Source organism: Nomascus leucogenys, chromosome 4, assembly GCF_006542625.1.
Source record: "Nomascus leucogenys isolate Asia chromosome 4, Asia_NLE_v1, whole genome shotgun sequence".
NCBI classification, from domain to species: Eukaryota; Metazoa; Chordata; class Mammalia; order Primates; family Hylobatidae; genus Nomascus; species Nomascus leucogenys.
This window is the reverse complement of record NC_044384.1, coordinates 15,894,405-15,907,973: the sequence shown is the minus strand read 5'-3', so window position 1 is coordinate 15,907,973 and position 13,569 is coordinate 15,894,405.

Here is a 13,569-nt window from a genome sequence, read left to right as displayed (position 1 = left end):
TCTAAAATAACCATTAGAATGACAGCTTTGTCTTGGGCTCTTTTGTTGGGTAACACAAAATAATATACTTGGGGACCTGAATGAACGCATGGAGCAGACCACTCATCCTCTGCCTACGGACTCCCATTAGACCATGGGGTGATTGAAAATGACATTTTAGGCCGGGCGCGGTGGCTCACGCTTGTAATCCCAGCACTTTGGGAGGCCGAGGCGGGCGGATCACGAGGTCAGGAGATCGAGACCACGGTGAAACCCCGTCTCTACTAAAAATACAAAAAATTAGCCGGGCGTGGTGGTGGGCGCCTGTAGTCCCAGCTACTCGGAGAGGCTGAGGCAGGAGAATGGCGTGAACCCGGGAGGCGGAGCTTGCAGTGAGCCGAGACTGCGCCACTGCACTCCAGCCTGGGCGACAGAGCAAGACTCCGTCTCAAAAAAAAAAAAAAAAAAAAAAAAGAAAATGACATTTTATTCTATTAATGGATAGGTAGTTTTTACTTTTTATTATGGAAACTTCCAAATGGAGACAAAAGAAGAGATAATAGTTTAATTAACCTCAAGGTACTCCTTAACTAACTTCAGTAATTATTACCCCATAACCTCTCTTGTTTTACCTATACGACTGCTTTCTTTCTCCCTCGACTTTGATTATTTTGAGGCAAATCCTAGGAATCACTTCATTTTATCCACAAATATTTTAATACATCTCACTAAAGGTAAGGACTCTTTAAAATTATAACACAAATTCTTTATTGTGACTAAAAAACAATCTATAGTATCAAAAAACCATTGTTCAAATTTGTCCACTTGATTTTTAATTATGTCTTTTTGTAGCTGGTTTATTCAAATCAGAATCCAAATAAGATCCACAAACTGCATTTTTGATATAGGTTTTATTTATTTTAATCTAGATCTTCCCCGTTTCTTTTTGTCCTTTCAATATAATTTTTTGAAGAAAATGAATAGTTTGTCCTAAATATTTTCCCACAAATTTCCATTGTTTTGTTGATTCCATCCTCGTGGTGTTATTTAACATATTCCTCTCTTCTCTTGCATTTCCTATAAACTAGCAGTGAGAAAAAAACTTAATTAGATTCAGATCTCCTCTCTCCCTCCCTCCCTTCTTCTCTCCCTCCTTTCCTCCTTCCCTCCCTCCTTTCCTCCTTCCCTCCTTCCTTCCTTTCTTAAATTCCTTCTTCCCTTTCTTTCTTTCTTTTTTTGGTCAAAAATACTTCATAGGGGAGGGGGATTACATATGTCCATCAAGAGACATTAATATCTGGTTGGCTTTCCTTTTGTGATATTAAGATTCAACATTGAAATCACGTGTGGTCAACCTCACATTATGAAATTTCTTTTTAGCCTTTTAACCTAATGGACTTAGCAGTAGTTGAAGACATGATGTAGACCCTTTACTTCATTACAAATTGCAAAATGGTGATGGTTTAATTTCGTCAGTTCTTCTTCATTCACTAGTTATACTTCTAGGAAGAAAAATTCTTCCTCCTCAAGGAAAAGTATGATGAATATTTTAATAATTTATATCATTTACCAGTTTTCAGAATGATAATCTGGTCTATAGTATCATCTGAATTTGACTAATGGAGTTTTATATTTTCCCCCTGTAAGTATCATTTTTAAGTCATGGACTTTAATATATTTAAAATTTTAAAATTCACTACAGTTATTATTGTCTTTCATGCTCAAAGTTCCTCAATTTTGGCCACTGGAAACTTTTTCAATTGGCTCCTAGGTCCTTTTGACAAGATTTTCGTTGCCTTCCATGGCCTCCTTGCTTTCTGGTATGACAGAATGATCCCAACTCATCTTCTATATTGCCTACCCCAGACCTAGAATTTATAATTTTTTCAAGTATCCCTCATCCTCTATTTTAAATTTAATTTTTTTAATTGTTTTAACTTTTAAGTTTGGGGGTATAAGTGCAGGTTTGTTACATAGGTAAACTTGTGTCACGGGGGTTTGTTGTACAGATTATTTCATCACCCGGGTATGAAGCCTAGTACCCATTAGTTATTTTTTCTGACCCTCTGCCTCCTCCCACCTTCCACCCTCTGAGAGGCTCCAGCGTGTGTTGTTCCCTTCTATGTGTCCATGTGATCTCATCATTTAATTCCCACTTATAAGTGACAATATGAAGTATTTGGTTTTCTGTTTCTGTGTTAGTTTGCTAAGGATAATGGCCTCTAGCTCCATCCACGTCCCTGCAAAAGACATGATCTCATTCTTTTTTATGGCTGCATTGTATTCCATGGTATATATATATAACATTTTCTTTGCCCAGTCTATCATTGATAAGCATCCCTAGTCCTCTTTAGAGGCAAAAGTTTTGTAACTTAATACAAAATATTTTTCTGAGTTTGGGATAGAAAACATTTTTTTTTTTCTTTTTTAAGATGGGTTCTCTCTCTGTTGCCCAGGCTGGAGGCCAGTGGCCCAATGTCAGCTCACTGCAAACTCTGCCTGCTGGGTTCAAGTGATTCTTCCACCTCAGCCTCCCAAGTAGCTTGGATTACAGACGCCTGCCACCACACTCTAACTTTTGTATTTTTAGTAAAGAAAGGGTTTCACCATGTTGGCCAGGCTTGTCTTGAATCCTGACCTCAAGTGATCCACCAGCCTTGATCTCCCAAATTGCTAGGATTACAGGCATGAGCCACCACACCTGGCCTAAAAGACTTTTTTTTAAAGACATAAAATGCTAAGCAAGATGAATGTGACAGCGTCAAAAGTCATCTTAAATGAAAGTTAAAAATGGCAAATTAGAATATTTTTGCAACCTATATAGCTAGCAAAGCTTAAATATCCAGTACATATAAAGAAGTCCCATAAGTCAATAAAAAGACAAATAACAACAAAAAAGCCTTTCAAATCTTCCCCAAAAATTTTAAGTAAGAATTTCACAGAAGAGGAAATATACATCATCATGATATTATGAAATAATAAGAGCCGTTCAATTTCTTCAGCAGTCTGAAAATTGCAAATCAGGACATGCCACCTTATACATACTATAATGGCTTGTCAAAAATTAAGACATTTGACAAAATTAAGTGCTGGAGAGGTGTGTATTAGAGATGTCTTTGTATATTGTTGATGGGAATATATATTTTAAAAAGCATATCAGAAAACAGTAACTAGAAACAGCCTAAATATGTATTGACAGGAAAAAAGTGAATAAATTATGATACTTTAATTATTTCAATGGAGTAGTAATGAAAAAATGAAATATACCTACAAGAAACAACTGGCTGAATTTTGAAAATATAATGTAGAATGCTCTAGAGGACTTGTAACATTTTAGTAAATAATTTGGCATTATTTTCTATATACACTAGAGAAACTCTTGCATTTCCTGTGCACATGTTCAGAGTTTCTTTAGAGGAGTCCATATCCTATAGCATATGGCCCACCACAAGTTTTTTGTAGGTGACATTGAGTTGGAACACAGCTATACCCACTTGTTCGTGTCTGTTTGCTTATCACAGGGCAGGCATGAGTGGTGGCAACAAAGACTAAGATATTTACTATCTGACCCTTTTACCAAACAAGTTGGCTGGCACCCTCTCTAGAATATTTATAATGTAATGCCAATTTTTATAAATTTCACACACAAACAATACTAAACAATATACTATCTGGGCAGACTTTCATGGATAAAGATATAAAAATAAAACTAGAGAATAATGAATATAAGTTCAAAAGAGTGCTTCAGGTAAAGATGGAAAGGCTGATTTCTTTCTTTGGGAGAAATCCATAGTAAATGGAAGTTAATACAAATAGTCCCTTCTATGCATTAAATAATATATTAGAAACATAAAAAAATTAAAAAGACAAAAGGAAATAATTCAAGAAATTTCCCTAAGACTAAATGACACGAGCTTTCAGGCTAAAAGTTCTTACTAAGTGCCAGTAAAGTGGATAAATGTAAGCCTACCCCAAGGCACATCACTGTGAAATTTCAGGACGTTGGAAACTGATGGTTTGTAAGCTTCCAGAGACCAAAATTAAGTCACAGATCAAAGATAAGAAATTAAAATGACATTGGACTTCTAACAGCAAGACTAGAGGCTAGAGTATGATGGTAAAGGTCTTCAACTTTGGAGCAATAATATTTTTAAATCTAGGATTTTATACATCACCAAATTACCAGTTTGGTAAAAGACAGAGATGAAGTGGTTTTAGATATTTATAATCTCAGAAAGCTTTCTCCCCATGCCTTTTTTTTCCTCAAGTAGCTCCTAGAGCATATGCTGCTTAAAAATGAGTCAGGGAACCATGAAGAGGATGATAAAAAGATGTAGGAAAAAGAGAAGCCGATCCAAGAGAGAGGTAAAGGGATCCACCTCGGGATTCTGCTTTTCCTTTAGCAGTCAGACCTTCAGGGGCCTAAAGAACAACCCCCTTCAGTCTGGAGCCGGTCAGAGGCTCTGATTGTGATTATTTTAAGAAAATGAAATTGATTCGATATTTCAAGTGTTTGAATGCATTAAAATAAGACTTGTCCAGCTAGGAGAGGCTTTGTGGTCAAGTTGGTGATAAGTATATATAACACTAAGCAAATTTTTAAAAAATCTGAGATAATGCTGGGAAAACAAAACGTGCAGAAAATAAAATTACAGAATATGGCCCAGCAGTGAATTCCATGCACATAATCATGATAATGTAAACTGGAAATAGTGATCGAAGTTTGGTATTACTACAGGTATATTTGAAATATAGCAGGATGGGAAATGCTCACATGTGTACGAGGAATAGTCAATGACTAGAGCTCTTTAAGAAGTAGCAATATAATGTTCTTTAGAGATATAGAGTTAAATACCAAAAAAGAAAAAAAAATAGCTGAAGTAGTTTTAAAAATTGTCTTTTTAAAGGAGTGAGAAATGAGAAGAAAAATAATATATATGTCTGGTTTTAATTAAAATTTAAAGACAAATTGCAACAATAACAGTGTAGAGCAAAACTCATGTATTAAATATGATCATCTTCCTCCAGTCTAACCAACCAACCAACCAAATACAGTAATATGTGGAGTTGACCCTTTCCTTAATAGAAATTAATTAAACAAGTCTGCTTGAACCCATGAAGATGAGACATCATCTTTTGTAACCTCTTCAGCCCGTTACACAATCCTTGAATGCATGTGAAGCTCATTGCTCCAGAAACAAAATGCTGTTTGTCAGTTGAGAGAAAAAAAAAAAAAAAAGAGCGCATCTGCTGATATTTGTAAGCTGGACTGACACAGTTAGACAATGGTACTGTCCTAGAAGACATAAACCACATAAACAGAATACCATCCTCAGACAAATTGCAAACCTCAGACAAGGTTACTCTGGGACCATGATAAAATGAGATTATTTCATAATTTTGTCTATGTGCAAAACATCACTGCACCACCCATAAAATATTACCAAATATCCACTGCCTCACCCAAAATGATTGACTACTACTTCTTTAACATTTATAATCTTATCCTCTTTCTAGTTGCTTCTTCCTGTATATGAGATTTACTGAGATACCAATCAAAGACTTAACTCCACTTTCTGGCAGCACCCAATCTCGGGCAAAACCCAGGCACAAGTAGGGGTGGGATGTCAGATAATGTCTGATCAGAGGCAGCGTGACTAAGAGAAGATTCAATTTGGCAAATTTCTTGAGGACTTACCATTTTCTAATGACAACGCTAGGCCCTGGGGAAATCAAGATCAAAACCAAAATCAGGAAGAGCGATTATCTCTGTCTTTGAGGTTCTAACAGCTCCTTAAGTAATCACAGAAATGGAATCACACATAGTAAAATTGGAATGAGCAAGTAAGGTATTGTCAGTGGAAAGAGCATTGGCCTAAAACATCTGGATCGAATATACTGTGTCACAATTCATTAATAATGAGGCAACTCCCTTGACCACTCTACATGTCTGCTTCCTCAGCTGTACAACATTTATCTTATTCAAACAATTGTTGAAATGATTAAATAAGATAATGTACATTGAAAGACATTATAATGGGACCATTACAAGGTAAAGAATGGGGAGTCCAAAGAAGTTTAGTGACCCACCTAAGATTACACGGCTATTATCAGATTTCAGTTTAACACTCACATGTAGGTAATTATCAATAGTACCTCTATAATAATAATAATATCAAGGACTTATTCTGATTACACATTCTGCCTAACATTTCACCTACATTATTTCATTTATAACAACAATGCTTCAGTTTTTTATATATATATGGTGTATGACTTTTTTCAAATCTCTCCTTCATTATTTTAATCAGAGGTACTAGAACTCATAAGCATGATTATATTTTAAACAACTATATAAGAAATTTTGGACATGCAGGATTTGTGCTTATCTTTCCACACTGAGAAGAAACAGGATCTTATTTCAACATTATGATGCCATATCAAAAATCACGCAATGTGACTTCAGTATGAGTCAGAGATAAGGGCCAAGGGGTCATGACTCTTCATTAGGAAATGTGATGACCAGAGGTTCTTTACAGATGCTGAAGTCTTCCAAAAAATGTTTCAAATGGGTTTTATGTGCTCACGTCCAGGAAAACAGGAATTTGTCATGGAGTTAAGAGTGTTCAAACATTTGTAACTCTAGGAGATGATCACAAAGATATGCATACTTGAGTGCTAGGGAAAGTCTATCACCTTTCTTGAGTAAATGGGATGCGTTTATTACCTATCTCTCCATGTGTTTGGGTTTCTCAGCAGAGCTTGATGAGGCATGAGACTAATATAATATGTAGTCAGTTCTGAGTCAAAGAGACATTGGACACAGAGAAGGCAGTGCTATAGAAAGGTTAAATTATCATACTCTTCTGAACTTTGCCCATAGAATAGTGAGCAATGTTTTCATACTAAAAGAAACAAGCATACGGGTGTGGATATTGAAATTATCAAGAAATGTGATTGAAATAGTGTTGGAAGGGTAATAAGAGTAAAACATCACTGAGAAATAACATGCTTTGGGAGGTACTAATTCCTTTGACTCAAGCTTCATCTAAGCAAAAGCTTTGAAGGGATAGATTCAGTATCTAGAAGCAAATGTCAGGAAAAAAAAAATAGGCCATCACAAGTACTGACCTGAAGGAAATCCAGTATATTCTTGATCCTTGTTTGATTTCATTAGCCTAGTTACTTACATGTCAAATAAATCATTTAAATTATCTCTTACTCTGAAGCCAATGTTCTTTCAAATCATATGCAATCTATGAGCTAGAGCACAGTGTTTAGCAGCACTTTCCAAAGTTGGGGTTTTTTTTGTCATTAAAAGTTTTATTTCCTTCTGTTTATAGCCAAGTATCCAATATAAAACTTAGAACATTAGGATAAGTGGAATAGCCTTCCCCCCTTGTGACTTCTCCTTTTGTTGCTTTTAACCCTTACCATATTCTCTTTCTCTTTGTCTTCTTCCTTAGTACTTAATACGTACTCACAGCTTAGAACTTTTGGAGTCCTATCTCCGGTGAGGCCTTACCCTAATCCAGGAGTGGGGACAGAGTTATCTTGCTGCTGGCCTGATGCCCTCTGTGCCTATTGCAATCAGTCAAGTTCAAGGTTTCTGTTTCGTTGCCTATGGATCCACCCCAGCACCTGCCCCTAAAGTCCCCTAAGCTCCTAGTCCCAGGATCCTAACATTTACCTAAAATCCAGTTCATGAGACTCAGCCTTAACTGCTCCCTGTCCTGGAAGAAGGTTTTCTATCCTCATAGCAAGGGAAAGGAGGAAGGTCGTACTTTGAGGCTGTCTCAGTAGTGCTGGGGAGGATCAAAATTGAAGTACAAAAGTTTGTTTTCAGTTGAGTTCAAAAAATATTAAGTGGGGCATCCCCAAGTGAACACATAGTCTACTAAGCGCTGTGTATATAAAAAATAAAATGTACATTTTCTGCTCTCAAGAGAATTGAGGAAACAAACAGTAAAAGCATGAATTGGACACAGTTTTCTAAGTATATTAATAAAGGTAAAGAAACAGTAATCATTAATGCTAACAATTTTTGTGTACCTATGTGCCAGATATTATGACAAAAACTTCATCTAGAGTGGTTATTGTGATCAGAGAGGTGCCAGATCACTGATGGCCTTGGACACATATGAACCTAGCTAAGAAATATCCTGTATTTAATGGAGACTCATTGAAAGATTTTAAGAAGAGTCATTGCTGGATCAGATTAAATTTATGGATTAAGGGACAAGACACTAGAAACACAGAACCCAGGGCTAAGATGATGAAGACCAGAGCCAGGGCAATAATTTTAGGGAAAAAAGGGGAGCACACTGACTCAAAAAATATTTTGAAGCTAAAATTATTGTTAAATGGTAGATGTGGAAATTGATGAGGACAAAAGATTCAAAGATGTTGCTTTGATATTAGCTTGAATAAATAACAAGCAAATGGGAAGTGAATGAGGACAAACAGCTCTGGGAAAATGATGGAAACATGATGTGTCCAGCTTCGGACCATGGACGTGGGTGCAGCCATGATGAGGGGAGGGGTCATGGCTGGAGATAGAGTTGCGGGAGTCTTTGTTGTCTCTTTCTTTTTTCCCCCACCCACCACTCACATCCGATTCACATTCTCATCTTCCTGCCCATACGCTCAGTGTATTATGACTAATCAACAGGGAAAGAACTGAGCAATATTTTTTTCTGCCTCCTCTTCATTTTTTCTACAAGTCTCAATAAGGATGTCATGATTAGAAAGCAATGCAAATTATCTGGTCCAACCCTAAGATAAAATGCATGACTACCACAAAGTTCCTTTAGTTTCTCCTTGCCGTTTCCTTCCTAGAAATAAAGGGATTCCCCACATTATTTTATATAGGATCAAATGAAATCTGTCTGCAGGGCATGCGTATATGCATTTTAGTAGCAAGTGTCAATCTGTTTCTGCTCTGTTATCCACCCTTAATAAAAAAAAAAGATACAAGTCATAAGAAGATAAAACAAAAATAATTGACATCTGAATTTAGAATGTATCTTATATTTAGTTATGTGTTTGTCACCTGAGTACATACGTGCTATGGCAGTTAACACTGAAATAGGCTCTTTCCCCTAGGCCTAGAACATTGGCTGAGATGCACTAGGAACATGCTAGATAAGAGAGAGACTAAATTAAGACTTGTTAAGTAATATGATTAATTCATTTAATCATAATTAATCCACAAGGATAATGGAGAGGTGAGTGATGCATGGAATCAAGGTTATATGAGTCTAATATTATACATTAGACCCTCCAAGGAAACACACCATTGTAAGCACGGAGTTTTACTGGTGTGTACAAGGAGTGAATTCATGACTCACAGTGTTCTGAGGCTGCTCTGGACATGCAATCTTGCATGCTTTTGTCATGACAGGTCTTAAGAAGTTTATTAGCTTTTTCAAATAGCTAAATCACAGAACACTGGATTTTTGTTCAGATAGCCTATCAACTTGGCATCTGTGTTGAGGTTGTCACTTGGTAACAAGATAAATACCCCGACAGAGGTGTTACACTCCCTAACAAACCTAACTTCATGTGCAGACTTTCTCACACTCATAGCTGGCCCAGGGCCACATCTTAAAATAAGTGAGGTTTGCTTTCTTTGCCCTGGATCTCGGGACCTTGACTCCCGGTGGCCTAGACCTACCCTTATTCAAAGCCTTCTCATTCTCCTGTCCTTTTCACCCACCCCGAAACTCCTTCCTGGAGTTTACCTTCTCTGTAAAACCCGCTTCACAGGAATTTCGATACATGTAATATTTCTCCCAAAGCCGTTAACACACAAAGTGTTGTTGCTAATTTATTCTCTGATAAAGAGATTTCAAAAAGTGTATATTGGAGAATGTTTTAGCCAAGATGTCCCAAATTCATACCATGGGGGTGATTGCCTTCACCTCCATTTGGTTCTGCTCACAGCAACAACTACTTAAATTTCTGGAATAAACCATGCTATCTAACTACTAAGGCTAATTAATACTAATGATCTTTGTTATAAATTAACATTGTCTCAATATGTCTAACTGGAAGTCATTAAAAATAAGGTTATTATATAGAATTTTATATTAAAATAGGACTTCCTTTTTGACCTGCATTCATATCGTGTTTGAGATAATTTCAGTGGTGATATTACTGCTGATACAGAAATGATGCATTTTCCTAATTTGTACATTCCCCATATATCTGCAAATCATGTAAAATAGGTAATTATGGAAGTATCACTGTTTGCTCTTCAAAGTGAAGAGGATAGAAATGCATTACAATGTGCCAAACATGAGTAAGTCATTCAACAAACACTAAGTGAACACCTAATATGAGCCAAATGCCTGTCCTAGCCATCGGGGAAGACCATTATAGTCTTGGAATTCATGGTTGTTACCATCTAGCAGGGAAGATAGGCACTGAAGAGTAAACTACACAGGTTATGCAATCACAGTTGGTTAGATGTTTCAAAGAAAAAGCACAGTGTATGCAAGTCTCAGATTAGATATTAGAACTTTATTACTTATGAAGTTATTGTCTTCTTTTGGATATTATTTCTCCTTTATACATGATTCATTGTAGTGATAGTGGGGAGAGAAAAAAACACCTCAATATAGAAACTTTGGTAATTTATTTCTGATTTTAAAAGTAATGCATGCCTATAATGGAAAATGTGGGACATTTTTTAAGGTACAGAGAAAGACAATGGTAAATCTATTAAGTTACCACTTAGACATAAATCCTGTTTATGTTTTGAAGAAATATTATGTTAAGTAATATTTCTCCTGCATGTATTTTATTTATATAATTAATATCATACTGTCCATATAATTTTATTTCCTTTCATTTCCCACTTATGATTATCTTGTATACATCTTCCTAGAAAATAAGACACTTTCTGTTTCACTAATCTCATATTCCGTAGGAGTGACCTGCTCTGCAGTTGTTGCATGTACTATTTCAGGTTATTTGAGAAAGCTTAATCTTACGTATTTTCTATTGGTAAGGAACACTCTTTAGTGACTGTGCTTTTTTTCTAGTTGACCTACTGTCTGGGTTACTGCTATAGTCTCCTAATACATTTCCCACCCTTTAGGTTCTTTCTCTTCTGAATTTTCAGATTTTTCTTCTTAAAACACTTTTTACAAGTCACTTCCCTTCTCCAGAGTTTACAGTAGACTGCCATTAGCTTAGATCCCAACTCAGCCTGATATCAAGGGCTCCTCTAAAAGATCGTTCCTTTTCTCCTTTCCTCCTCTATAACACCAATTCGGATCCAGGCAGACCTCAGAAAGCTATGCAATGATCTTTGCTTCCCACTTCTATAATATTAGTGCCTTCTTCTCTCTATTGTCTATTTTTTCATTTATCTCAACTCTTTGCTCAAGGCCCTAACATACATTATCAATCCTTTCCCTTCTTTCTGTGATACTTACTATTAGAACCACTCAAGTTGGCTTTAAGTTTGGCTTTAAGTTACATATTATCCTTTACAAGTCTCTGTAGTTGTTTGAGGTGTGAAAGTCTAGTCTTCTTATACTGAGCTCATAAATTGCTCTAATCTAGGCAGAAAGGCAGCTCCCAAACCTGACACCAACAGTCACCCTGTTATAGATCAGCTAACATTATGCAGCACTCACTACCAAGGAGAATCTGCTAAGGACTTGGCAGGCATTATCTCATTGATTATTCACAGCAGCCTGTATTATTTAGAATGCTTTTGGCTGCAAATGACAGAGAACCCGTAGTGTCGAATGCTGCTTAAACAATACAGACTTATTTATTATAATATCTCAGATAGCAACAGCAAGAGCAAAAACTAGAGGTGGGTGGTTTCTAGCATTGGCAGATGTCAAGGCTCTTGTTTGGGATCGCTGCAAATTTCTCAGTCTTCCTATATGGTTGAAATATGACTGTGGCATCTTCTGGCATCACATCCTCGCACAACCATGCTCAAAGTTGGGTAGGAAGGGATGGTATAGATATGGAGGTTCTTCCTTCATGCTTTCTTCTATCAAGGAAGGAAAACCTTTGGCCAAACATTCCCCAGTGGATTTCTCCCAAAACTCATTGCCCAGAATTGGGTTTATATGTCCACCCATTCCCCCCACACCCCAACACACACACACACACCCTAGAAGACTGGCAGCTAGGCTTTCCTTTCCTGAGATCAAGGGCTTTTTGAATAATATCTGAAGAAAATCAGGAAGAAGGGTAGCAGAAAGGCATTGATTGGGGTAGGCAATCAACAGTACCAGCTGTATAGAATTATTAGAAAATTAGAAGTTAGGTAGTTGAGAAATACATGCAAGATTATACAACTAGTACGTGGCAAAAAGAAGTTTCTGAGTCTGAGACTTTTCTGAGTCTCTCAGAATTCATATCCTTGTTCACCACAGTATAGGGCCTCTCTAGAGAGTTTTAGCATGTTACTCCATCCATTAAACATATTTGGTAAGAATTTGCTTGATGCTCACCACTGTTCTTGCTGCTCAAGGGAAACCAAGTGTATATTTGTGGATAGATCCTAACTCAGATGATACTGTCAGAATATACAAGATTCTTTTACCACATCCTCAACTCTGAAAGTTGCAGCTCTACGTGGAAGCTCACTGAGGGTTGTAGGAGTCAGAATGGACTCCATGGAAGTTATGGGGTGTGAATCAAACCTCATAGGTGAGTCAGTGGGGAGAAAGAAGCATGATCTTCCTCTTGAGAATAATTGGAATGAAAATAATACAGTGAGAAAGAGTAGCATCTGAAAAGTGAGTGAAGGAAAGCATGACGGAAGTTCTAGGTACGTTGATATCTGTCCCAACTGGTTGAGCTGTCAATGTGTGGTTAAAAAACAGTTAAACAGGCCAGGCACAGTGGCTCATGCCTGTAATCCCAGCACTTTGGGAGGCCGAGGGGGGCGGATTGCCTAAAGTCAGGAGTTTGAGACCAGCCTGGCCAACATGGTGAAACCCCGTCTCTACTAAAAATACCGAAAATTAGCCGGGCGTAGTGACGGGCACCTGTAATCCCAGCTATTCAGGAGGCTGAGACAGGAGGATCGCTTGAACCCAGGAGGCGGCAGTCGCAGTGAGCAGAGATCCCGCCATTGCACCCCAGCCTGGGCAACAAGAGTGAAACTCGATCTCAAAAAAACAAAAACAAAAACAAAAAACAGTTAAACAGATGGTTGGTCACATAGACATTACCAGAGGGGTCTTCTTGGACAGAGGCTGAAAAGAAAGAAGGGACTTAGCTCACCACCAGACTCCTGAGCACTCAAGGGAGAAGAGCACTAAGGACAAAGGGGCAGTTAACACGCGTAAAAGGGTCAATGGCTCCTAATAAAGGATAAGATCTGCTTTCTTTTTATTTTATTTTTTGTTTTTAGGTGGAGTCTCACTCTGTCACCCAGGCTGGAGTGCAGTGGCACAGTCTCAGCTCACTGCAACCTCCGCCTCCCAGGTTCAAGTGATTCTTCTGCCTCAGCCTCTCAAGTAGCTGGAATTGGAGATTTGTGCCACTGTGCGCAGCTAATTTTTGTATTTTTAGTAGAGACAGGGTTTCACCGTGCTGGCCAGGCTGGTC